At 40.7% G+C, this 27,896-nt stretch overlaps 1 protein-coding gene across 2 annotated transcripts in view; it reads right to left on the bottom strand.

The window, feature by feature from the left end:
- RAI2 (retinoic acid induced 2) overlaps window positions 1–25,451 on the bottom strand; it is a 31,406-nt gene extending 5,955 nt beyond the window's left edge. The window contains exon 1 of one of the 2 annotated variants that reach the window (XM_033147332.1): window positions 25,307–25,451. The gene's annotated coding sequence lies outside the window, so the exon portion shown is untranslated. Of the gene's footprint in view, window positions 1–20,000; window positions 20,385–25,306 lie in introns of those variants that run through there. The other variant, XM_033147333.1, reaches the window with a different exon arrangement.
- Between the last annotated feature and the right edge of the window lie 2,445 nt (window positions 25,452–27,896).

Consider the following 27,896-nt stretch of genomic DNA (forward strand, 5'->3'; position numbering starts at 1 on the left):
CCAACCTTCTGATCAGCAAGCCCAAGGCTCAGTGGTTTAGACCACAGTGCCACCCGTGTCCCTGCACTGACTATGCTAAAACTCTTCTAATATGTGTCTACACATATGCAGCGAATAATACAAGAATATACAAGGGTATTGCATATCTTTGTCCAAAAACACGGTGAAAGTTTAAAAACTATTTCCTCTTCTGTGCTTTGGATTGTTTTATTTGTTGCTGCTTAATTAATAGTGATCTCTGTTTTCATGAGAAACTAATGACCTCCCAGGACACAGGGGACCTCCCATTCCCCTGCCTAATCAATTTAACTATGAAAAATAGTGAAATTATAGTGAAAATGATACTACAAAGGAGACTTGCAAGGCAGGCTAAGGGGATTAATATACAGAAAGCACAGGAAAGAAAACAGATAACTGAGTAGGATCAAAGTATAAGACAAGATAAAAGACTGGTTTGCTTAAACTTAACTATCCTCTGTCTCCAAGCACTGCAACATTTAAGCCGTACAGTTTTGCTATGCTAGACATAAAGAATAGCCACACCAGACTGATAATAAGTTCTATCATAGGCAGGCATATCGAAGAAAAACCTATGGGTTTTTCTCTCTCTTTGAAATACAATCAAGATATATTGCTTTCCAGGTTGAGCAGTCTCTCTCTCCCTCCCTCCCTCTCTCTCTCTCTCTGTCTGAATAAGTGTATTGGGCTGTATCCAACTAAACCCTACTCATAATAATTCCATTGAAATGAACGAAGTTAACAATTAAATTCCACTGATTTCAATGAATCAGCTCTGAGTCTGGCTTAGTCAGAAACAACCTATTGCCAACTGTTGCCAACAGTAGGCGAAGGCTTAAGAAGTAGAAACAGAAAAATGAAGCTATCCTTTTTTAAAGCTAGTAGATAAATGACAAGTGTGTATGTATCACACTCAAACACAAACAAGGGACATCCATAAGTTGGCACCATGTTGACAGCCCTGTTCACCTATGTTAAGTGAAAAACAAAAAGATACCGAGTGTTATTAAGGGTTGGCCATGTACCATAAGATAATCTTCCTCTATTCTTCCTTAACCATTCAGCACACTGTCATGCCAGATATTCCACATACTCTCATTCCTACTTACAAAACTGTTTAATTTTTTGCAGCAATGAAAATAGATCTGTAAATGCTGCTAGGCATCCCAGACTGGCAGAGATAAGACATAAGTGCATGTGATGAATGCTATGTCATAGAGAGCAACATGCAAATGTTATTAAAGGAAGTGGTGATTAATTCCATTGTGTTTAGCCACTGCTGAGAGCAGGGCACCTAAGTCATGTAGCACAGTTATGTGCCATAAGACATAATCAGAGTTTTTGAATCAGGAAAATTGCCAAGTGTTTGTGCCCTTAGTACTGTACATGCTTGTAGACACTTCAGATGCCTACTTAAATCTTCTTTGCTATTCATTTTTCACTCATCTCGCTGCCAGGCATTTCTGAGCTGGATTCCTACTTCAGTTGTTAAGACTTTGATTACAGCTTCCAGTATTTGCGCTTACAGCACAGATAGATTTAACCATGACATGCAAGAAAAAAGCGGAGCTGTTTTGAGAAAAAAGCTGCTGTCGGTAATCCAGTGACCATCATGCAGCTGCCCCTTGATCAATTGGAGAAAGAAAAACAAAATCCAGTAATTCTGGGTTTTGTTTGGACCCTCAGCCAAGCATCCAAAACACTAGTAAATGCTCAAAAATTACATTCTCAAAATGGTTGAATCAGGTAGATGATGCAGACTTTCACAGACTAAAAAAACCTGTAATGTTTTATAGTGAAAATGGGAAAACCTTCTAAGGCTGCAAACTAGTACTCTCCAGATCAAACCAGTAAGGCTGCAAACTAGTGTTGAATAGTTGTGCAGTATCCCACAGACTGATCTAGAATGAACTAGAATGAATACAACAAAGGCACAGTAATTTTAAAGCCAGCCAAGAAGCACTGAAGTAGCCAACCAACCACCACATCTCAAGTTACACCACACACACACACCAGCAATGGTACAAATATGGGCTGTGAAGTCTAGTATTGCATAACCTCTGTAAAAATGGACACCAATGCAATCGCAGCTACTTATCTATTGGGTTAGGCTTCTAAATGATTCTCTAGTGACAAGCCCTCACTAGCCATTATGAGAACATGGCATGGCATCAGACATTCATAAGCGTAACTTGAGACTTGGAACCTGTCATTTAGAAAACAGATAATAAAATGCCATAAATCCACCGCAAGCAAAACAAGGTGTCATCTATTTACTGGCATACTAAAGACATAAAATCCACAACGCTACATCTTCCAACTCATCCCCTTCAGTGCAAGAGATCTCACATTTCTGGCACCATAGTAAATGCCTTTCATGAAAAGATGTCCCAGTGAGAGTCCTGTTGTGATTATTACTTTGGGAATAAGCTCTCAGGGCATGCATAGGATTATGCTAGTATTAGAAGTATTTTTAAAATGGAAATTGTCTTAGTCTCCTTTGGGGGCAAATGTATTAAACAAATTATACTGCCTGCAATTAAAGTCCCTCTGTTGATGGATTTAGTTTCATTTTTCATGTGCTTTATAGTCACCAGCAAAACAAAGAAAAATGAGCTATTCTAACAACACAGCCACTAAAAACAAATAAAGAGGGGTGGTTTTTTTTTATACAAGTAACTCTTGATTTTTATTTCCCTAGTAACCGATACATTTTAGATAAAAGGAAGCCATTTAAAATGCATGATGATGATAATAATAATAATAATAAGGAAACAGATTTTTCCACTAAAGTCTGACAGCTAAATATTTGCTTTTCTTTCAGTCCAAATCTATGAACTACCATTGGCAAAAGACAGAGGATTTTAAAATTGGACTTTAGTAGATGGTTACATAAAACTTAATGGCTACATCATGGTCACACACATCTGATGGGCATTGTCAAATCCATAGCTCTGTCCCAGAAGAAAACATCAGCCAAAGATCAAAATATTGTGACAGAATTAACTGTGTGCATTCCTGTCCCTGCAAGGCGTGGCAGGATTGGGAAGCATAAGATGTCTGTGACTGAAAGGAATTTCATCTGCAAGGCTGCATAATCTAACTGTAGTGAATGCGATAGAAAATAGCTGTTGTGGAGACCCATAGTTCTGACCATCCAATAGCTGGAGCTGCTAATAAAACAATTTAACTTCCCATTTCATTTTTATCATTAATATTAGTAATAAATTTATGAATCACGTTATGTAGGTGCTGACTTAGAACTGTACAAAATAACCTAGATTTAAAACCAATACAAGACAAACACCAAAGCTGGAAAAGCTAATCGAAACGAGTATGTTTTTGTTTCTGGAAAGTACCTGTTGTATCTCAACAGGAGTGTTGTTCCACAGAACAGGGACAGTCACACCAAAATTCCTATCATTAACAGCATTAACTTGAATAGCTCAGTTGGTTACAGCGTGGTGCTGATAATGCCAAGGTTGCAGGTTTGATCCCTGTAAGGGGCAGCTGCATATTCCTGCATTGCAGGGGGTTAAACTTTACTAGATGATCCTCGGGGTCATAAATCCCAACTTTATGATTCTATGAGTTACTGTGGACCAGGCTTCTGATATTTTGGGGACCTGAAGGAGAAACTCTCCTTAAGAAAGTAGTGACCTACTGAGTACAGTCTCCCCTTCGGTTGTACTGTAAGCAGAAGATTTCATTTGCTAGAGTCAGCGACCTTTTCTCCTTGAAGCTGTCATGTGCAAAATTCCAGTATTCTGTATTAAATTCAAGGCTGTAGTGCAGTAATTTGCAACACTCTGGTGTTGATATAATGACATTAGAAACCCGTCCAATGTTTCTCCAACAAAGCACCCATGTCCTACAAATGAAAGCACACATATTTGCACATATAATTTATCATTTGGGGCAAACTGCTGCAGTTCTGTTGCATGCAGGTGACTGAACTGGAATGCTAAACTCTCAAAAGACAGAAATTCCCCTTTGTTGTGACTCCCACGCTTAGGCAGAAGTGGATCTGTGGCTGTACTGGGCTTAAGGGAGGACTTGTAGATGAACCACAAGAGCGAAGTTCCTGGGCTGGTGCTGTTCTTGCTTCTCTTCTTCAAGTACTGGATTTGTCCCAAGGAATGTTCATGTTGTCAGCACCAGCTGGGCAGGAGAGCGAGCGTGCGTGACTGGCAGGCATTTCTGCAGATTATTTTGGTGGAGCAACCTCTCCTTACCGCTGTAGAGACACCGGCTGATAATTATACAAACATAATTAAGAAGGGTAGCCTTGCAATGAAGATTGGGGGGGGGGCAGGATTGTTAAATAGGCAAGGATATTTGTTCTTTTAAAAAGAAATCAAGGAGATGCTCACAGCAGAACTGGACATCAGCATGAGAAACAAATGTTTTTGAAATGTCACAGGACTTCTGTGAGGATACAAACAGCCTTGAATGCCACTTTTATTTTTAAAAAGCTATATGTGTACTTATGTGGTTAAGCTTATAAGCACTTATTTGTGTGTGCACTCTCATACACACATATAAATCTGCCACCCTGGTTACATCTTCCTTTGATCCACATCACAGCAGGTGAAGACAGAAGACAGGCATCTTACTTTTAAAACTGAATGCCTTCGCATTCACTGTATCACAACAACTACATCAACAACAGTGTAGTGGCATGAAAAAAAACAACTGTGCCAAGTTATATACATGCCAGTTGTAGGGTTGCTTCAGGGATGATCTTCCACGCTTCCATGAGTGGACTGACACTTTTGGAGCCAATTCAGGGGTGGGAAACCTAGCGCAGGGGCCAAATGTGGTTCTCTGAGTCTTTCTATGTTAACCTCAGACCTGGGAAAATGCAATCATACTTTGAGAGAAGTAACAGCTCTATCAATCTCTGAAATATTATATTTTAACACTACTTTTTCTCCATGTGTGTGTACTTGTGTTCCCTGATGAAAATGCATTATTATTATTATTATTATTATTATTATTATTATTATTATTATTTGAATTTATACCCAGAGGTCTCAGGGTGGTTCACAGAACAAAATCAGAATATAAAACCACAAAATATATAATCAAAATAAAAACAACCCAAAAACAACCCCCCCCAAAAAACCACATTTTAAAAGGGCATAGGATGTCAGTCAAATCAATCACTTAAAGGTGTATAATGAAGTTACTATACTTCTACTACAGTTTGTACGTAATATGAAAACTGCACAACTTGAAACCACAATTTCATTTTTCCTATATGAAGCTGCTGCATTAAATGGACCATTCTAATTCATCATCATCAAACCAAAGCCCTTGCTCTGAATGGGAACATTATTTATTTATCTCAATTTCTGCAATGAATAAGAAGTGAAAATGAAGTAAAAAGCAAAGTAGCAAAGTGCTGTAGAACAACTCATGGATCCACCCAATTCAGATAATAAAGTTTGTTGAGAGATACTATCAGAGTGTAAAAATGTGTATGCTGAACACTGTCAAGGGAAAGGTCATTTCTATATAATGCTCATTATGAAGCTTGGGGGGATAGCTTATTTCAAAAACACAGCTCTTTCAAGATGTCTATGTCAGTAATTATGATCTGCTGATAAGAAAAAGTAGGGCAGATTAAATACCCTTTTCAACTGCTCTCAGTGTATTTCCAAAAATGGTTTGAATGAAGGGGGAAAAAACCAACTTACTCTGGTTTGTAAATGTCAAAGATGTTTTTATTTTAAAAATAAATAAATAACGTTCCCATTCAGAGCAAGCTGGAAGGCCAAATTGGATGTCTACCCCAAAATGTGCCTCTGCACTTAGCATTACAGAAATGCATCATTTCCACCTCATGCTGAACCCACATCATAGATTACTAATTTTCTGAGTAATAAATATCCATGAATCCTGTTCTGAAACAAACACAATGTTAAAAAATACCTCAGATACAGCCATGCATTCCCCCACTCCATTCGGATTGGTAAAACTCCAATACGTACTAAATACTTTTCTATCTTCAAACTCCCATTATCTCAGAGTAGTACTGGTATGGTTACTTTTTATCAGTTCTTCTTTCTATGCTGTGCAATACTGGAATGTACACAAATTATTTCTAGTACAGTACAATCACATCCAACTCCGATATACCTAGCGCAATTTCAATCATACACGTCTAAAGGCCTTTGGTTGAAATCCTGAAATGCAAGAAGGTGGAAAGCTTAAAAGCTATTTTGTGCTGGATTTTTCTGGTGAAAAAAGAGCTTTTAAACTCTCTGCCTTGGGAAGCAAGGCTCTCTCAGCATATCAGGTCTGGGATGCTTCCCTGAGATCTCATAGGAACTGGAATAGCTCTGTGAGATCCTCCCATGGCCTTCAAAGCAGGCGTGCAGAGAGGGCCTTGCTCCCCAAGCAAGGTAGAGAGCTTAAAAGCTCTTTTTGAGCTGGGAAAAGCCAGTTGTGGGGTGTTCATGTGAGATCACAGAAGGCCCAGGATGTTTGCGCAGCGGCAATTCCAAGGGTTTGAGTATATACCGGTATGTTTTTGCGCATATGCGGAACTCTTGGAATCGAATTCTAAGATGAGATCATACTGTATTTGCAAATGTGGATGTTGAAGAAACTGTTATTGACATAAGGAAATTAAATATACACACAGACAATTCTTCCAAGGAGCTTGGTATCAAGGTTACTCAAGGATTTTGTCATGTCTGCATTTTAGAGCAAACGAACCTGATTTGCAATTCCTAGGCTAATATATCAGAACGCAGTTATGTTTCAGGTTTTTTTTTACTTTTAATTTTGCAACACGGTTTTCTGCTGAAGTGTACCTAAATCCAAATTAAAATGCGCATTTTGTGAAAAACATAGAAAACAATGTGAATATTTCATGCAGTTAATATTCACAAATTGATATGGAAATGAGATTGAACATACTTACAAATGAGCACATGCAAAACTGACACAGACCAGAAACAGGTGAATCCTTCCATTCCCTACTCAAGGTTGTATAGCAAGGTTCTCCCCTTATTTGTCATTATAAAACCCTGAGGTAGGCTAGGATGAGTATTGGTGATGGTTAAGGGTCATCCAGTGAGCTTCAAGGCACAGTCCAGGGTTTATATTCTTTTCACTGCAACACAACTTGAATAAGACTTGGGCACAATCTGATGAAGGGACTGCAGCATTCAGAATAATCCCCATTTCATATGAAATAGGTTTTCCCTTGCTACATGATTTGACCACTTTTGCTGCAGTAACACCATGTGCTGCTGTTTTCTCATTATGCAGCTGTTATCAATATTGGTAGTAAATTCCAATTCTTTTAATACTTATCAGCATTTAGCTCTGTAGGTGATTAGTTGTAATACCAATATTTCTTTTAGTGCTCAGTGGCATAAGTAGGGTACTCCAAAGGGTGCTGAGCAACCAAAAGAAAGATAACATACTGCTGAAGGCAATATGCCCATAAAAATGCAGCACTTTTCTATAGTCAGAATGCCCGACAGTAGAGTGGGGGTGGGTGATGAAGAGGATGGTGAATGGGTTTCCTGTGCTTCCGTGTCCCTTCCAATGGCATGATGTCAGAATTTCCTATTGCTAATAAAATGCAAATCCACGTTGCCACAAATTCTGGCAAGATGTACCTTCTCTCATCTTCTCTTGCCCCTTTTTGTAACTAAATGCAAGTAATGGAACAGCAGTGATTTTCTACAATTACCATGAAGCCCGATTCTGTGAATCATTAGGAGCCTCAGCCTTCATTAACGTCAGTAGGAAGAACAGGTACTGAGCATTTCACAGGGCTGGACCTGTCATTGCTGCAAGAGAAGACTAACAATTGCCCTGCAATTACTAGGATGTTCCTGTCACAAGAACACTAGTTTACAGAAGTCATATTACTGTAATCTAGAGTTAATTACTTCCTGGCTTTAAGTACCAGCTGAAAAAACCAGAAAGGAGTAAGTGTGCACAGAGGGTTTTTTTTTTTTAATGCCACTTAGCAAAGTTCACAGAACAGAGACCAACTGTGATAAACGTTAACTAAAATGTACAAAGAAACAAGCATAACACACACACGCACACACACTTTCTTTTTGGTAAAAAGATTGCCTTTGGTTATTTTAAATCACTTGATAAACTAAATAATGCATGCCCTCTTCACCCCTTACATTTCTTTTACATTCTGTAAAATTAAATTAAGTTTTATATCAGTGAAAACAAAGCCGGGGCTATATATTGGAAGCCTTTGATATGGCAGATTTAGTGTTGCTATGCTGTTTTCCCGAAAGGCCTCATGCCTTTAGCAGTTGTCTGACAAGACAAAACTTCAGCATGAATCTTTTTTCCTATAACAGAGATGCAGTGCTGGCAAAATAAGCACCTGTTGGATTTCTGCCACACAGCTGTTTATTTTTTAAAATGTCAGGGGGAAAGGTGGGAACTCAATGAGTAGCAGCAAACACCAATTTATCCATGAATACCTAATACTCTTCAGTTCCATTCTCATGGAAGGCATGACAGATATTCCACAGGATACAGCATGCACATTACATATTGAGACAGCCACCATGTGTTAGTTTGTATGTATTTATTTTGAATGTTGTTGCCAGTCAGGGCTTCCTAGCACATGTAAACAAAGACAAATACATCTGTGCAATCAGCACACATATATCACAGTGATCTACATTGCAGTGCAATGCTATTTAAACACACAATGAGCTGAAATTAAGGCAATAGAGAGTTCTTTCTTCAGTGCCAAAAGCCTAAATGCCAAACTGGATGCAGAAATGTTCTTGTTTCCTATACAGTATAGAACACCAGCAAATTTGGAGTTCAAGCTCTGTTGGAAAAGCCATAAAAGCACTTTGCCATTAAGGGATGTTCAGCATCTTCCCATTCTGTCTGTTTCATAATACATATAATACAGAGCATTTATTCCAGCCATAAGCTAGTTTCAATTATATAGCTGATGGGCAATTTAATACACACTTCAATATAAAAAAGGAAAGTCACAATATTGAACCTGCTGTCACCTCTTTTATATTTGTCTCTAGCGTAGCAGTGAATCCAACACTGATATGCAATTCTTGCCCTTCTTTTCTTGCTCACCTGCCCAGTCACTACCGTCAAGTGCTCCACCAGGGAAACAAAGTGATTTACTATTTTCACAGCACTGTGTGGGTCTCAACTCACCATCAGTTGATTCCCACCATTTATATATTTAACAACAGTTCGCATGACCTAAAAGGTCATCTCAACCCACACTGTATATACCCAGTCGATCACTGGGCTCTGCAGGAAAGGACATCATCATCAGGAAGTCTTCTCCATACAATATATGAAACAGACAACTTGTATGGTGGCATGTAACCTTTGGAACTCCCATTATATACATTATCAGGCAGACAACATCAATATTTTCTTTTTGGTGCCCATTGAAGACCTCTCTCTTCCAGCAAATTTATTAAATGGATATTTTTATCACAGTGTCTATCTGCATTGGCAAAAAAGGGGGGGAGGTAAACAAATGCAAAACTGAGGTGTTATTTCCATCTGTGGGCCTAAGTTGAGGTGAGGTCATTTATTTGGAATAGGAATTCTGAGTTAACATTTGTAGTTGATTCTCACAGCTTTTATGCAGTGAATTCACCCAAGAATTGACTGCATAGCTTTCTGAATTCTCTGAGACCAGAGGAACTCTCCACTGGCAGACTCTTGAAAAATGTTGTGGCTTGATTCCAGAAGCATGGATACTTGCAATGTAGGCACACTGTTGCTTCGAACAAGTATTATTTGTTTATTTTTTTTTTATGAAGCGCTTCTCATGAAGCATCCAGAAGCAATTTAACAATACAGTAAAAGCATCAACAAGAACACACACACACACACACACAGAGAGAGAGAGAGAGAGAGAGAGCGCTCTGTCCCATTTCCACATTTATCTGTATTTTTTTTAAAAATCCACAAAGCCCCTGAAGCTGTGTGTTCTGCTGAGGAAAACCTACAGCTGCTTGCACATTTCCCACAACAAAATAAATAGCAGCATCATGAAGATGGAGGAATTATTTAGATTGGGAAAATTTAGTGATGAAAAGAGTTAAACGCCCACCCACAAGTAGCAGACTGGATAACAAGGACTGCTGCAAAACAGACAAAATACACCTGATGGAACTGAAATGTGCTGGGGGGGGCAGCGAGGAGACATTTCTCACACCCTGAAATGGCAATTTTAATAGCAAATAGTCAAGCCTCATGAAACTTTGATGGCACAATACTCCACAAAGTGGAGTGTAACTCCATGACCTATGTTTGTTCTACATGGGCAAGGATGATCCATTTTGCTGCATTTTTGTCCTCTCTTATACCCACTGTCAGTTACATACCTCTTTGAAATTGCTTTGAATAGTAAATTCTAGCCTATTTCACGTACACCACAACATACAATGGCATTTTTAACGCCATCCTTTAATTCAGAAATTAAAAAGAGAAGCAGGACCCTAATTGATAAACATGCTCAGCTTTTAACTCATTTTCCTTTGCTTGTAGCACAAACTTGCCTACGTACAGAAACAAGGACAGATCAGATATGAAAAACATTAACCAGATGATCTTTTACCTTGTCCCACGTAATTATTCACATCATGAGCACTAAGTGCTCTTATCAAAGACAGATTTGTGCCTGTTTCAACAAATGCTTTTAATAAACTGTGTGCTTCCTCAGTCCCTTGAATCTTCTGGACAAATTTTAGGCAGTCTACCACAGATTATCACATATGGGCTTTCTTAGCAGTGTAATAAAGCTTAGCTTTGTTTTGTTGAAGTTAGCACTGTCTGGTTCTTAAGATTATAACAGTATGTAAAAGTGATGTGATGTATCCACCTTTCCCAATTATTTTAAACATTATGTAATCTTACTCTAAATGCTCTCCTTGGTTCCCCCTTCTAAAAATGGTCCATTTTAGAGACAGTTACCTGTTGAATCTCTAGCTAGCCTCACTTAGATTCACTTTACTGAACTGCATTTTCAAGCTATGTCCGCCATCCCAGACGGAAGATATAACAGCGTAAAGTACTCTGTATATGTGGGCAACCACAGGTGGAAGACATCTTGCACTATTTACTATATTGCCCACTATACATAGGACTCAGGAGGTGATTTCTCACCTTACCATCCGTACAGGAAATATATCTCTCCCTGGCAGAGAAGGTCCTAAACGATTCAGTGACTCATAAAGTCGCCCTTTTTGCTTTGGCAGCCGAAAAGATCAGAAAGACGACTCTGGACAATATAGCCATGAAATGTGAGGGTGACGCAGAGATCTAAATAGAGACCATTATTTGTGGCGTGACACCCCTTTTGCTTGTATTTATTTTCGATTCAGTTTTGTCATGGCCAATGGCTAGTACAATAAATTGGACTGGATACAATCATACTTATGGTTTTAACTGGAGAGCTGACAAAATGGAAGAATTCGTAAAGACTGATTACTGGAACCACAGTCGAAACAAAATAGGAAACAAAATAGGAAATTCTTTCCAGTAGCACCTTAGAGACCAACTGAGTTTGTTCTTGGTATGAGCTTTCGTGTGCATGCACACTTCTTCAGATACACTGAAACAGAAGTCACCAGATCCTTAAATATAGTGAGGGAGTGGGGAGGGGTATTACTCAGAAGGGTGGTGGGAATGGGTGATCAGCTGATAGGTGTGGAAAACCTGTTGACGACTCTTAACGACTGCAATTAGTCTTGCAGGGAAAGGCAAGGGGTGAGATGGCTAAAGATAGCTTTGTTATGTATAATGAGATAAGAATCCAATGTCTGTTACTGGAACCACAGTAAGTCTAAGCTGAAAGAGCAGGTGGTAATATATGCCTTCATATTGTAGGCCAGAGCTTTCCAAACTCATCATGTCGCTGGCACTCTTTTTAGACGTGCATCATTTCGCAACACAGTAATTCAGTTTTACTAGCAAACTGAAGATTAAACTAGCCCCTTTCCAGCCCCGGGAGGAGCGCAGGGAGCGTTCACGCAACACACCTACATACTGCAGCCGATACACTAATGTGTCACGACACACAGTTTGCAAAGCTCTGTTCTAGGCAGTTACACTGCGGTCTTCTGTACCAATGAGCCTCTTTACCAGGTTATAGACTCTTTGCACAGTTGGCAGCCAACTAAAACAATGGCAGGGTAAGCTGCAATCCTATTGCTTTCAAAAAGTCATTTGAACTTTGCATCCTATACCCAGAGGGATGGGATGCCTCTTGGTGCTGTTGGACTCCAACAGCCCCACTCAGTATGGCCATTGGTCAGGAATGATACAAGTTGTTGCCGTCCAGCACCCTCTGAGAGTCAAGGGTTCCTCACCCTTGCCCTACTGTATATGAATCTCAAAACTACATGATTCGCATCTCAAGGCAGATGACATAAAGCAGCAGCAGCAATAACGACGAAACAACCATATTTAAGTGACAGAACTGGCTACCTGAAGTACAAATTTTGACTGCTGTTAACCTGCTTGCCGAAGAGAGAAACTAATCTTCTAAGGATTATGTCTTTATTTAGATGTGGTTCAATCAAAGCTACTTAAAGTGATTTCATAAGGAACCAAACAAATATTTGATGGCCAGTGCTCATTGTGCACCAAACTCCTCTGTTACATCCCTGTCCTGGACATGTTGACTTGAAGTACAGGCTTGACAGCATACCACTTTAAAATATATACACCGATACCTGCTGTTTTTTAGATCCTTTGTCTCTAGATGTCTCCACAAGTTGTCCCATATGTTCAGCTGAGTTTACTATCACATGATTGATTCCTAAAATGAATTCTCTAAGGTCTGTAGCCACTGCAGGAGAGCGATAGTGGAAAGCAGAGAGTTTTTAATTTAAATATTGTATTTACTAATTTTCCTTTGCAAGTAAAAACAGTAAGGAAAAGCATAGTCAATACTTTACCTAGTTACTCAGTAAAAACCTGCCCCCCACTTCCCAAAATAAGCTTAAGCTTGGTGGGCTCCCTATAAATTCTGTTCGTTTTGCTCCTTCCTCACAGGAAAACCGTATCTGGACACCTGCAACCACTTACCTAAGAGTAAGCTCCATTTAGTTTGATTAGAAATGTATAACAATGTATTTATAGGTTGACTATACAGTGAATTCTCAATGAGTGCCCAGACTTCAATGCAGTGGTACCTCTAGTTATGAACTTCATTCATTCCAAAGGTCTGGTCTTAACCTGAAACTTTTCTTAACTAGAGGCGTGTTTTCGCTAATGGGGCCTCTTGCTGCCGCTACGCCACCAGCACACGATTTCCATTCTCATCCTGGGGCAAAGTTCTCAACTCGAGGTAACTCTTCCAGGTTAGCGGAGTTTGTAACCTAAAGTGTTTGTAACCTGAGGCGTTTGTAACTCAAGGTACCACTGTACTCACACAGCAGGAGACATGCCTAAGCCTCTTATTTCTTATGCAAAATAATACATTATGAGAATACTGTAATAATGCCTGTATAAATTAAATCTCATTCATTGCACAGGTGCATTCTCTTCAATGGAGTATTAACCTAAAGGCCTATTAGAGACAGATAAGAGGGATGTAAGCATGCAATTTATGTCCACAAGAGCATTCATTTCAATTATTGAGGTGCCCCATTAGATAGCCGAATTATCTGTTCTTGTCTGTTCTTGCCCATATTCTTCAATTGGTCCTCCACTGTTGGAAGCATCATGACTGATTCCCTAAGGCATTAGATGCAGCGCATATACAGGGTGAGTCCTTTAAAAGAGGCCCCATGGATACAGAGTACGCATGTTCCACGGGGCCTATTTTAAAAGACTCACCCTGTACATAGATGAATGATTTGATCTGGGATGAGTAACCCATGGCCCGCCAGATTTTGCTAGACTGCCACTCCTATCATCCCTGTCCATTGGCTATACTGGGTGGGGCTGATGGGAACTGAGATTCCAGTTACACATAGAGGACAACAGGTTCCCCATCCCTGGGTTAGATAGTTATCACACTCGACCAGCCATAAATTCTGGTGGTGATTTCTTATTGCAGGGGTAGGCAACCTAAGCTCCGTGGGTCGGATGCGGCCCAATCATCTTCTCAATCTGGCTCACAGACGATCTGGGAATCAGCGTGTTTTTATATGAGTAGAATGTGTCCTTTTATTTAAAATGCATCTCTGGGTTATTTGTGGGGCATAGGAATTTGTTCATTTTTTTCCAAAATATAGTCCGGCCCACCACATGGTCTGAGGGACCACGGCTGAAAAAAGTTGCTGACCCCTGTCTTATTGCAAGGCTATAGCACAGTGACAGAGTACATGCGTGTATCCATAGGCACCCATATTCACTTCCAGATAAACTGAGGAAAGGACTCGTCTGAAACCCTGAAAACTCAGAATCTGCTGTTGAATTTGTTTTCTATGATTTAGCTACAGATGAAACAACAGATATGAGCAATATAGCATAGCTTGCAATCTTTTTGCCTGGAATCACACCATGTTTTGAGACTACAGGAGTTACTGTAAATAACATAACAAAATAACATATGCTTAAGCCTTGATCCAGATCAATTGTGCTCTGTGCTGCTACATACCGGTAAGTCACAGGGAGAATCTTTCTGCATACTCTCTTGGTCTGAAAAGCATCGTGTGTACAGTATTGCTGTTTCATGCATAAACTTCATTAAAGAATGGATAGCCCACCAGCTCAAATAACATTATATTCAGCCAAGTTTTACTCAGAGTAGACTACTGAAGTTAATGGACCTAAGAAAAAGGATTAACAGCTTTAAAAATAAATGTGTTGCTTAGTATACTTTGTTATGGTTGTTATGGTTATTTGTTATTTGTTAACAGCCTTCTTCGGCTGCTTAAGTGTGCTTTTGCTAAAGACTTTCGTACCAAAAAGTCTAATATGAAAAGCCAATTGAGAGATTTAAAAACACTAACAATAGAAATATTGTGTAATTGTTTTTGCAGAGTAAAAGTGCCAAGTAAAACAGTTTAAAACACACAAAACATTAAATAAATAGATCTTTTGTCTGTTCTATACTTAAAAAAACCAACACCTTTGACCTTTCAAGAAGGCCTAAACATACAGAATATTCCTGCAATTTTACCTTCCTTTTAATATTTAATGCTGTATTGTTTTTAACACTCAGTTGGGAGCTGCCCAGAGTGGCTGGGGAAACTCAGCCAGATGGGCGGGGTACAAATAAATTGTTGTTGTTGTTGTTGTTGTTGTTGTTGTTATTATTCCATGCTTATGCTTTCTTGACAACCAGTTAACCTGTTTATTGAGCATTCATCCTGGTTTGTTTTTAGATAGATGACGTTGCATCAAACAAATGTTTGATGAAGTTACATCAAACATTTTCCAGTCACTTCCTTTGTAACAAATAGTCACATCTTTGGGGAAAGTGGGTTGTATCACAAGAGCTTCAAGAACAGCCTGAATGTGCTGGCATGTAATTGAATCCCAACCAAAAATAGTGACAGTCTGGAAGTGCCCAAGGTTTCAAAACACTTGCATGCACACACACTCGGGAGAAATGGCCTTGAACAGGCAGATTAGAGACAAGGCTTGATCAGTTCTGCAGTGGCTTTCTGCTGCCATGCAGTTAATAGTATATTCTGCTTGCATTCTACACAGACTAAAAGCAGACTTACAAATCTCCAGCATATCATTTGAAAATGAAGCACAATGCAAGGCTTGTTGGTAAACTATAGAAATAGCACACAAAAACATTCTACAGAGAATGTTTTTAACATATGTAAAGAAACTGAAAGGGCAAGGAAACCATTGCCAAAGGATAACAATTAGGCACAGATTTTAAATCTGTAAATTAAAGCATGTGATGTTGTTCCTAATGTCTACACACACATCACAATAGGTTTCCAACAGCAACATCACACAGATAATTTTCCAGAGCAACAGAATGAATGCTTTATATGACCGTAGGTACTAAATAACATTTATTGCCACCAGTGTGGGACAGCATTACACTGTGGGAGGACTTTACTAATGAGGGAACAATCAAGCAGCAATAAAAACTTTATGGCATTCCCACATCAAAACATATATTGTCCATGTCACTTTATTGTGTTGCTGTCTGTCCTTTTTCAGTACTGTTCTTAAGCTGCATATTTCTGCAACTACATCAGTTCTTCCAGTTGCCTCTTTTCCCCCTTACATCTTTCTACCACTCATAAGTTATCTCCTTTCCTTCTAACACACAGTTGCATCATTTACCTCCTTTTTAAATGTTAGTGCTGAAACAGCCAAGTAACATGCAGTGCATGTTTGAATCTAAAAAGGCAAAAAACCACATTGTTTTATAAACTGCTGGCTACTTTTTATTTCCTTCAAACACCAACACAAGGTGTGGTGGAACTGTGAATACAAATTATCAGGTTCATCAAGGGTTATTCTGTTGCTGACATGCTTTATTTCTACATGGATGCAATGAAATCAAATTCCTGGATATGGACCAAAAATCTGCCCTTGTTTACTATGGCCAGTTTCTGTTGGCATTAAGAAGGGATGGAGGAACAGAAACATGCAAGCAGCTGAATGACTAGGTTCACACTACTGAATAATTCATATTAAACTGCTGTGCAGTTGCATCAATATTACTGCTAACATTTCTCACCCAGGGACCGACCATTTCTTTGTCCCAGGAAAGGCAGAGCAGGAGTGTGAATGCATGTAAATCTCTGTAGGTGTTCTCTTCTGACCCATAAATATATGGTGAGGTACCAGTGGTCTTCAAGTGCCAGCTTCTTTGGCACCAGGACACTGCCTGTGCCGACAGCTCTCTGAATTACAGGAGATGGTGGGAGTCACTGTTTAGTTCACGTGCTTTGCATATTTAAGGGCCCAAATCCAATCACTGATATCCAAAGTTGAAGGATCTCCAATAGCAAGGCCTCTGCAGCTGCCAGTCTCAGTGCCTTGGACTACACTGACCAATAATAGGAAGAACAGAATCTGCCTACTACTGAGACAGAGCACTGGCCCATATAGCTTAGTATCATTGGCACTGACTGAGAGCTGCTCTCCAGGGTTTTGGCTCCACCTGAAGATGCTGGAGACTGAATCTAGGGACCTTCTGTATGATCTGAGCAACAGTTCTTGAAACAGTAATGTAAGGCAAACAGCTCTGTAAGGTCCAAACATCAGTATGTATTATGAGACTGTCTACTTGATCCCTTATGTATACTATAAAACAGAGCTCTCAGATTCAGGAGGACAGCTGAGAGAAGTGTGGGGAGCAGTGAGAAGAGAACTCGTGGGTGTAGAGAAGCACACATGGGGAGGGATGGAGAGGTGAGCTGACCAGCAGCTATATATTTCAACACAACAGTTTCAAACCATTATCTGAAGTGGGTTTGTAAACCCTGGTTAAGTGGAACCTAGTTAGCATTAATGATAGTTGGCATCATGTGTACAGCGTCAGTTAAGGCCAAAAAAGAAAGGGAGTGGGGAATATATGGCAGGAAGAAATATGGTTTGCAGAGAGCTCATGCTGCCTCTCTACCAGGTCTAGTTCTGCAACATCCCTCAGTGCTCCAGCTCTCTATTTAATTAAGAAACAGCTGTCAAGGGAGCCACCATGTTAAAAAAAAGGCATAGAAAAGAAATAGTGTATAGCAATGTCAAAGCAATTATGACTGGAACAAGTACAGCACTCCAGGAGCAAGAAGCATGAGCTCCCCTTTCTCCCTCTCCGGCTTGGCTCATCTCAAACAAATTAAGTGTTTGGATTTTTAACCCTATTCCTCATTTATACTGTAAAACCCAAGCAAGTAAAATACCATAAGGTGAAATGCCACGACAGAGATAAACAAAGAAAATAAAAGTGTTCTCAAATCACAAACGGGAGGCTGAAGGGAGAAGCTGCCCTTGTAGTTGTAATAATCTCAGTCTATGTTGCTTGTTCACCAAGAGCACCCAATCTCTTCTGTCCTTAAGGCCTTAGTACTAACTGCTAAGGCATTAAACTGTCAGAACATTCCATTAACACCAGAGCAGTCAAACAAGGGCTAGGGAAGCATCAGACGCAGCCTGCATTTACAATACATTTCATCTCTTAACATTAAATTTGCACCTTACTCTTTTTAGCAGATCTACGAATTGTGTGCTTTAATTTGATGCCCCATGCTTAATTCCAAAATGCCCCAAAGCATCACCCACATGCTGGGCTGAAGATTGCTATTGCAATATATAACCAAATACAGAATGGCAGCAGTGTCTGCATAATTCAAGGGTCTCGCCTTCCCTCGCTCCTGAACACTGAGGCTGATTCACTTGTTTCAGCCACGTGGCTAATTTTATAAGACATGTCACAAGAGATGCCAAATTGTACCCAGGGAGAAAATTATTTACCAATATGGCAGATCCAACCTTGAGCATGGCAGTAGGACTCCATGCACTGAATCTGACCTTAGATCGCCAATTTTTTTAAAAGCTCTCCAAGGACCGATCTCTTTCCTTCCCCAAATACCCCTTCCTCAGTTGTAACATTGAAAAGAAATGAAATAAAATAATACTCCACCAGGGTAGGAGTGTTGAGAATTCCAGGATATTAGAGTAGAACCAAGAGGTGGAACATATTTATGAAGCAAGGATTTATGAAGCATATTAAATTATGATATATTTCTAACTATTACTTTTCAACATTAGGTTAAAAATGGTGGGCTTCTATATGTCCCATATGCTTTTACCCATTCCAGTTTTTAATCCATATTCCTATTTAGCCTGTTGACCTTGCCATGACCTCCAGATAACAGAATGATTCTTCTCCAATTGACATCTGTGGAACTTTGCCATTGAAAGCACATTACGGCAGCCTTTGCCAATCTAGTGCCCTCCACTTGTTTTGAATTACAACTCCTATCAGCCCCAACCAGTACATGTGGGGCTGGTGGGAACTGTAGTCCAAAATATCTGGGGGGCACCAAGTTTGATGAAGCCAGATTCACAGCATTACTGTACACACTGACATACTGACTTGAGAGGGTGCCATCCCTTTGTATTCAAATTCCTGAAGATCCATGGGAAAGAATAAAATCAGCACTAGCTTAATGCTACTTTGAACTGTTAATGCCAAGCCATATTTCCAGGGGGGTGGGATTAGGAATTTGATAGAAAAGAATAGAGAGCAATTAGTAAAAATTCTAACACAGCAATTTAACCAATCAATAAGTGCATTTTAAAGGGGGGGAGCGACCTATATGCAGCTAAGTATCTGCTTAGTGACTACTGCTTGGACTACTGCAATGTGCTCTACGTGGGGCTACCTTTGAAGGTGACCCGGAAACTGTACCTAATCCAGAATGCGGCAGCTAGACTGGTGACTGGGAGTGGCCACTGAGACCACATAACACCAGCCCTGAAAGACCTACATTGGCTCTCAGTACGTTTCTGAGCACAATTCAAAGTGTTGGTGCTGACCTTTAAAGCCCTAAACAACCTTGGCCCAGTATACCTGAAGGAGCATCTCCACCCCCATCGTTCAGCCCGGACATTGAAGTCCAGCTCCTAGGGCCTTCTGGCGGTTCCCTCCCTGTGAGAAGTAAGGTTACAGGGAACCAGGCAGAGGGCCTTCTCAGTAGTGGTGCCCGCCCTGTGGAACGTCTTCCCATCAGATGTCAAGGAAATAAATAACTATCTGACTTTTAGAAGACACCTGAAGGCAGCCCTGTTTAGGGACATTTTTAATGTTTGATGTTTTATTGTGCTTTTAATTCTGTTGGGAGCTGCCCAGAGTAGCTGGGCAAACCCAGCCAGATGGGCGAGGTATAAATAATAAAATATAATAGTAATAATAATAATAATAATAATAATAATAATAATAATAATAATAATAAATATGATCATTAGAACTAGATTTTTAAACTTTCTCCTCTTAAATTTTCAATATGGTCAAGGCTGTATTTATTCAATCACTGCATATGGCAAAACTGTACCTTTTGTAGATATTTCTGGCTTTCTAAGATTCTTTAGCCTGTCAAAATAATGATCCAGTAAGTGCACTGCTTTCCTTGTGGGGCACTGCTTCAACTCTAAAGCCACACAAAGCACCAGCAGGATCTCCTGTAGCATCACAAAGGCTCTTATGGGCACACCTCTGTGACCTCACAGTGCTTCATTACCACCCCAAGGAAGAGTTTTCTGTGGGATGCTGATGAAAATACTCACACTGTTATTCAACAGAGATGGTTTCTGAATGTGTGACACAATGAAGTCTTGTCCAAAGACAAAACCATTCACAGTAAAACAAGCCCGTTTCCCGTTTCTGCTCAACATAGTGAAAAACACAAATCACATGTCAATTCTAGTGCCATCACAAGCACATTCTCCCATTTTGCTTCTTGGCTTCTTGTTCACTTGCTATTTGGGAAAACCATATCAGCTCTTAACTACACAGACTTGCAAATACACCACACCCGAATACCCTCTGGTTTAGTCAGAAGAAGTCCTACTAAGTTGCACGGGTAGTTTATTTGTATAATTGATTTATATTATTTTCATTAATACTGTCATTCAATTATTCAAACATAATACGGGAAATCAAATGAAAAGTTTAAAATATTCCATTGTTTCAAGATTCCAGTGGGTGAGTAATAGGTGTCACACACACATGCACTCCCTAACCATGTCTACTGGAAGACCCTTAGTGACCCTTTGAGGCCCCTTTTTTGGCCTTGGTGAAAGCAATACACATGGATCCCCAACCACACAGCAGCTTATCCCATTCGTACTCAATAAACCATCCCTCAAAGATGCTTCCTCCACCAGATTTTAACACAGATGTCTAGAAGCAAACCCCTCTTTTTCCCTGTCTACCACAGCTGAGAGAGGGGATGAGGCTAGCATGGAGAAATACTAGAATCAAGGCTTTTCTGAACTGGATTGGGCTTTAAGAATACCCCATATCTCCTCCCTCGCCTTTTTTTCTGGACTCATCATTATTATGTGTGACAAAGACAGAACCATTTATTTATATATATGCTGGAGTGTAGTAAAATGGATTTTTGTGATGGCAATAGTAGTAACGTCAAGGAAGTCCTGTCAAGCCCTGCCTCCTCCGCAATTATTTACAAATGATGGGAAATTTTTAAATATATAAATAAACTGTGCTTTAACTATGCAGTAATTGGTTTTTACTGGTTTCACTCATTTACCTGCCTTTTATGTTTTATTTCATCTTTTATTGTATTGGTATTGGCTAGCTGTCTCAAGCACCATTTGTTGGAAAGGCAGAATATAAATTTAACAAACAAACAAACAAAGGAAGGAAGCCTCTGACAGTGCCAGAATGAGCTTTCCTAGTATCAGAGAAGGGTTGGACAGACAGAAAATATCTGGCTTCCAGTGGCCACGCTGCTCATACGTGGCAGGACAGGAAGAAGTGTTTAGTGGAGAAGAAGGTATGCACCTTAAGACAGCAGTCTGGAAAAAGAAGTGTTCTAGAGAAGAGTTTCCCAACCCGGTGCCCTCCAGATGCTGCTAAACTACAGCTCCCATTAAACTTGGCTATTGCCCACGTTGGCAGGTGAAAATGGGAGTTGCAGTTCAACAACTTCCCAAGAGCCACCCTAGACATCAAGAGAAGAGATTCTGGCTTCAGTCCTAAAACTATTTAGGAGGAGCACCTTCTGAGGAAAGAATTTAATCCTGAGCAAGCATGCTTCAGACTGTACTCCGAGAAAGGAAGGCAAAGTGGGAGACAGGAGGGTAGCAGAGGCCAGGAATTGCAAGAATAAGGCAATGTGAAGATCACGTCGATTTGAAATAATCAGCTGTGTCCCCTCCTCCAAGTCCCTTTTTAATACAACATGCATCACCATGTGTGTTTAGCCATTCTTGACATCCACTCATATGATTTATGTAAAAGTAATTGAGGTTAAATTATTTGCCACATAAAACACCATACATCTAATTTCAACTTTGCAACCTAGAAAGATCTTAAATAAACAAACCCATATGTCATTTAGCTGAGGCTGGCAGCTGGGCCTAATTAGGGCCATTTTTATTGTATTGAAGAATGTTGCAGCCCACTATCCTGAAGTCTTTCGTCTAGGATAAATGCCTTCCATTCTCTAGGACATCCATAGTTTAGCCACTGGCAACCTAGTCTGTGAGGAGCTTTGAACTTTTCTTTGAATACTAACTGCCCAGTTCAGATTTAATCATGGTTTAGCACTATAAGAATACTTGTGTTGTGAACCACCCTGGGATCTTCAGATGAAGGATAGTATACAAATAGTAGTAGCAGCAGCAGCAGCAGCAGCAGCAGCAGTAATGCAAGCCTACTGTTCATATGAACAAACCATAGTGTTCCATTGTATCTCAACTCAGGCAACTGTGGTTTATTTGAACTGTGGTTTAATCCTGATTTCTTCGAACTTACCAAAGTTTTCCTGAGAAGTTACCCTAGCATTCAAAACCAAAAGTGAATGTTTCAATCTCCTCTCCTTATACACCAAAAGGGAGCAGAGGCTCACCAAGGCCTGTTATTGAAAAGCTAAATCATGGTGTTACATCTGAACGAAGTCAAAGAATAATTTCTATTCTACTATATCTAATTAATTTCGCATTAGACTATAAATAGGAAAATGTAGTGAGTGTGTACACTGGCAACATTTCAATTAACATTAAATGCATATTTCGCCTGCATGATTTTATATGCTCTGGAAAAAAGGAGAATGCTTTAAAACATATATAAAATCCTCATCTGATTCAAGAAGGGTATCTATTTAAACCCACTCCACTGACACCCACCAATAAACTGTTTTTCTAGTTACAGGGGCAGCTCAGGTTTATTAGTTAGAGCCTTACAGTTCTAGAGAAACATAAAGGCCAAAGCCTTGTCTTTTTTTATTTGGCAAATATTCCCTCTAATATTAATTTTTTTTTAACTTAGCGTGTAGATTTGGCTATCTCTGTGAAGCCCCTAGTGGCAATTTCCATTTATCACAGGCCACTATTACAGTAACAAAATAAGGCTATTAGATGGAGTAAGAGGAGCTTAAGAAATTGGCCTTTCCTCCAGAAGATTCCACAGCCAATCCTGTAAAACACAGTTTCTATCACATGTGCAGGATACCCATTTGACCCACTATTTCTTCACAACAACTAATCCTTGGCCTCATGGAAAGAGAAAGAGCTTATATCCCTATAGAGTAGGAGGACCAAGCAAACATATTGTATATATATTTTTGGAAAGAAATTTTAAAAAGTCAACAATGCACTGAAAATCAGAAACTTCAATTAATCAACACACCCTTATCTGAAACTGTTCCATGAGAGAGAACATACTAAAAAAGGAAAACACATTAAATTAGTTTATTGAAAGAATCTCAACATACTCTTGCTTGTAAACTAGAATTTATCTGGCAAACCCAATAGCAAACAAATGAGCAGGGTATGACTTAAAATTCAGGCAAAAGTGTGTTTTATTTCCCATCCGCAATGTATCCTGTGCAAAGTAGCACTTGGTCAATGTAAAATCTTCACTGAAATATTTAAACAAGTTCCAGTATAATGCAACTTCAAGCCAGAATCACAGACAGAAAAATAATAAAACCACTATCACCTTGTCCAGAACAAACAAATGCACCAGAGATGAAAGAAAAACCAAGGGATTATTTCCTACTGAATGACTTTAACTATAGACAGTGTATTATTTAAAGAGTGATACATAAGGAACTGCTCTGCAATGATTACAAATATTAAACTAAAAAACCCTGTGTTTAATTTCATATTATCCATTGTTTGGGGTTTGAGTGTATCAATCCAAGGTTTAAAAAAATATCGTTGACTAATAAGTCTGCAGCATGGGTTTGGTTTTAAACCTCATGATCTACCACTACCTCTCCAAATTATTGTTTTTAGGAAGTTTAGCAGAGGGAGATCTATGCACCCATAAATTTGCACTTGACCCTTGTCCTCCTCTTCCTTCATCGTTTACACACCATGTCATTCCCTGTCCAAAACCCACTCCTGGGACTTCGACAATTGAAACACAAAGCAGCAGCTGTTTGGCAACATTTCTAACCCCTAAACAGCAAATGCAATGAGATTTCATTTCAGTAAACATGCAGACCTTCCTCAGTGCCGAGCAAACAAAAGCCACTCATTTATGGGTAAAATACATTGCAGGAGAGGGGGAACCATATATACTCCAACACAAATGCATTTGCTCAACTTTTTTTACCACTGGAGTAAAGTGATCGAAAATACGGAATGGAAGCTAATATTGCATTGTACTGCCATCTATAAATGGGAAGATTGCCTATAGGTATCTTTATTGTACAGCTCTGTTCCAATAAAAGCCATATAGCTGCTGGTACATTTGGTGCTACCTTTTAAAATTCTCTCATCTTCCCTTGTGCTGTACCATTTCCCAGAATAGGAGAAAGACTCTCACAAGGCCCGGCACACATAAATACTGCAGGTCCAATTTGGGACTGCTGCATAAAGTCAAAATGAAGCGGATGCTGTCAAAAGACACCGCTGGGATCACTCCCTCCTCCGCCTCCCTTCAATGATTTAGCACAAAATACAACTTCACAGCAAAGCATGCCAAGTAGGAGCCTTGGGGAAGCACTCTCTGCATTGCTAAAGCATCCCCTTCTAAAGGATCCATTGCTTCCTGTGCAGCCAAACCCATCAGATGGCAAAATGGATGCTTCACAACAACCTCAGCCTCCCCTCTCATGAACCCAAATTGCATGAGAAACCAGTCCCGGGTACAGAGAAAACAACCTCCCCGCATTTTTTTTCTTTTCAGACAACCCTTTATGATTATGCCACATATATAAATTATACCTTTATGGTTATACCACAAATATATATATGAAGGGAGCTTTCCTCCCCCCTCCCCCCACATTAAAGAGACAATTCCCAATAAAGCATCCTCTGAAGAGGGGCGATAGTGAGCACCTACGTCCCCATCCTCCCTGGACTCAGGCAACCTGTCAGCCGGAGGCGGCAGCCCGGCCCCCGGCCCCGGCGCCAGGTTCACAGCCTGGCATCCACCCCCACCCCCCAGATAAGACATCAGGAGACCCTGCGCTCGCTCCCCGCTCCCTCCCTTAACCAGAGCCTCCCCCCCCCGTCCCTTCACAAGCAGGGCGCCCGCGGGGCGGCTGAGCGGAGCAGGAGCGCAGATGAGGCGCCCGCGCCGCTTCTCTCCCAGCCCGTTGCTCCGGCTGCCGAGGTCTCCCATCTGCTGCCGACCCGAGAGCTTTTACCCCGTTGCTGTTACCTCGCTGTCCTCTCTGCCGGCGCTGCCTTAGCTGGGCTCCATGGACCGGGCGGACGGGCTGGGTGGGAGGCTGGGAAGACGCGCGGCAGTCTCCTCGCCTCCCTGTTTGCTGTTTCAGCTGCAGCTAGCGAAGGCTTCTCTCTTTCTCCCACCCCCCCCACCCCACCCCCTTTTAATAACGTCCCTCGCAACGAGACTGTCAGGCTCTGCCCGGCTGACAACGAGGGCCAGCCGCTCTACGTGCCGCTTCAACGCGCGCCCTGCCCTCCCTGTTGTCGCTGCTTCTGCTGCTGTCTGGTGTCTGAGTATCCCTGGTATCTCTCCGTCTCCCTCCCTCGGTCACGGTCACACACACACACACACACACACACACACACGGGGCGGGAGGGAGGGAGGGAAGGGGCGGGCCAGTAGGAAGCCGAGCTGTGCCCGCCTCCAAATTGGTGCGGGGGCCCGTGGTTCCAGAGCGCATGCCCGCCGTCGCCAAGCGGGAGAGGGGGGCCTGGCACGCGGCGACGCCGCCGTCGCCGGTCCCTTTGCACGCGCGTAAGCATGCAAGCGCCAGCTGCTTCACTTCCCGCTCTCCCTGTCCAGAAACGTACTCCCGGCCCGAGGAGCATTTTGGCTGCGAAGGGCCCGGGGGTCGTTCAGGGCGGAGGAGGAGAAAGAGGGCGCGGGGAAGGTGGAGCGGCTTCCCTTGTTTTTTGTTTTTGTTTTTTCTGGCGTGGGGCCCCCAAGGGAGACGGAATATTCTGCATTATAGAAGAAGAATTTGGGATTGTGGCAGAGTATGCTATTCTAATATAAAGAAAGATACGAAAAGGTATAATGTGTTCTTAGGTCTGGTTTTATATTCCATTACATAGCACACATTTAGTGTTTGCAGTTTATACCTCCATGCAGTGTTATATTTTGGAAAGTGGTTTGCTTTCTCTGTGGTTGGAATGCCCCTCGAGATATGGCCAAGTTTGGCACAAGGGTTCCCGAGGTGGGGGCAGGGCTCCTCATCCTAATTTTGACACCATTTTCAATCAAGATGGCAGACTGAAATGTATCTTTGGCGTCACTGTGCCCTTTTTTGGCACAGTTTTGGCAGCCTCTTGATGTGTCATTGCCAAACTCATTGTGAACGTTCCCAAGATGGGAGCAGCAGCCTTCGTCAGTGTTTGGATTCTGGGTGCCAATATTGAATCAAAAATAACAATATTGTTATATATGACATTCATTAATATTTTAAAACTCTGCTTCATGGTCTCTGTGCCCTCTTGTAACACACTAAAATCTGTTATATAGACTGTCATAAGCATTTGTGAATATGGAAGAGGGTGCCATAGCATGGGAAGAGTGTGTTTGATTTTTCTTTCTTTCTACCCTTCAGAGTTAGTTATTAGCACCAGGTAATTGTTATTTACATTACTGTACTGTACTTGTTTGTAAACAATTTCAGTGTTTGCCATACTGTAATAGTTTCTGCCAGTGATCTGGCTTTTTTGTACTATAGCACTAGTGTAGGGCTGCCATAGGTCCTGATTCTCCAGAACATGTCCTGGAATTCGCCTCAGAAAATTGTATCCTGGATTATTTTTTGGAAATCTGGCAAATGTCCTGGAAAACCAGCAACGGGGGTTAAATCATGCCGGAAATGCCTTTAAAAAGCTCCCAAACTCAAAAATTCTTGTAGCTCAACAACTTCCAGGGTGTCCTGATTTTTACTTTTTGAAATATGGCAACCCTACACTACTGACTTTCCTAGCCTATCAGTTTGCACCATATATATTTAGCATGCACACTTATTTTAAGATGGTCATATTTTTTTTGTAAAGTCCATCTTAGAAAGTTTAGTAAATTAATCTTGATTTTGTTTACTAATAGTACATAAGCTTGCCAACTACATATAGTTGGGGTTTTTTTGGTTCCATCATTAATTCTATAAAAAGCAGGCAACAATTGCTCTTCCAATTTGCTGTTTCATTTAAGCACTTGAATGAACTTCACACAGTACATTTTGAAATAATCAGTGTCAGAAGAAAAAAAAATGACTAAAGAAGCTTAGGTATGGCTTGGTGACATGTATGAATTGACAAGCTATGGTTCACAATCAGTCAGCAATCTATGGTTTGGTATGATTGTGACCAATGTTCAACCACCAGAAGTCATGCCATGGGCCTGATTTGAGGTCAAACCACAGCGAGTTCTATGTTAGGATTACAGTAGTGTGTACGATATAAGGCCTGAATTGTGCCACTGCGTCATTGATTGCTTTATTCATTTCAAGATTTCCATCCAAAGCTCTTTACATAATCATATTCTTTTATAAACTAGCAAAATAGAAAAGGGTTGGGCGGGTAATCAGGCTAACAGGGTTGCAAGAAGAACATACACATGGTCACAGTTATATAAAGGTAAAGGGACCCCTGACCATTAGCTCCAGTCGTGGATGACTCAGGTTGCGACGCTCATCTCGCTTTATTGGCCGAGGGAGCCGGCGTACAGCTTCTGGGTCATGTGGCCAGCATGACTAAGCCGCTTCTGGCGAACAAGAGCAGCGCACAGAAACGCTTTATATAGGGACTCATAAATAAATGTGATT

The sequence above is a fragment of the Lacerta agilis genome, chromosome 4, assembly GCF_009819535.1.
Source record: "Lacerta agilis isolate rLacAgi1 chromosome 4, rLacAgi1.pri, whole genome shotgun sequence".
Classification (NCBI taxonomy): Eukaryota; Metazoa; Chordata; class Lepidosauria; order Squamata; family Lacertidae; genus Lacerta; species Lacerta agilis.